Genomic DNA, 719 nt, shown 5'->3' on the forward strand with positions numbered 1-719 from the left:
GACATAAATAAATTAGTTTTGTTAGAAAAATTACTTTAAGGAATCAATAATTAACTGACACTTTTTGATAGGTTAGACTTAAGATATATATATTTGGGGTGGCTTTATAAGCTTAACCTCCATCCCAGACATCAGCACTGCACTGATGAGGCCCAGAAGGCCGAAACAGTACTGTCTGCAGTTAGTTAGAGTGACTATTGTGTCGAGGAAAGGCAGGCAGTTATCTTCCGGTATCTCAACTGTAAACTTAAGAGCAGTGTTGACACTGTTAGCGGTAGTAACCATTTCGTCAGGTGTTAAGTTATCATTAGTCCAGGCTATAAACATGTCGTCAATGTATCGTTTAAGATGCACAGAATTGTTGAATGAAGATTGAATTTCAAGATCCAGGTTGTTCATGTAAATGATAGCCAGTGTGGGTGCAAGATTATTGCCCATGGCCAAACCAGACTTCTGTGAGTAGCTGTTCCCTTCGATCAGAACCACGTCACTGGTGATGCAAAGGCGTAGTAAGGACACAAAATCATCGTCACTGAGATGTTCTAGGTCGGTGACTGATTTGTGCGTGGAGAAAAAATCTCTCATTATAGTGAATATACCAGGGGTACCATCCTCAATGTCTTCAAGGGGGATGGAACCATATAAATTACAAACATCTGACTTGGTTCCACGGAACTATACATGAAACCAATCCACAGCCAATGTATCACGCCTTGGGA

Source organism: Montipora foliosa, chromosome 7 (assembly GCF_036669935.1).
Source record: "Montipora foliosa isolate CH-2021 chromosome 7, ASM3666993v2, whole genome shotgun sequence".
Classification (NCBI taxonomy): Eukaryota; Metazoa; Cnidaria; class Anthozoa; order Scleractinia; family Acroporidae; genus Montipora; species Montipora foliosa.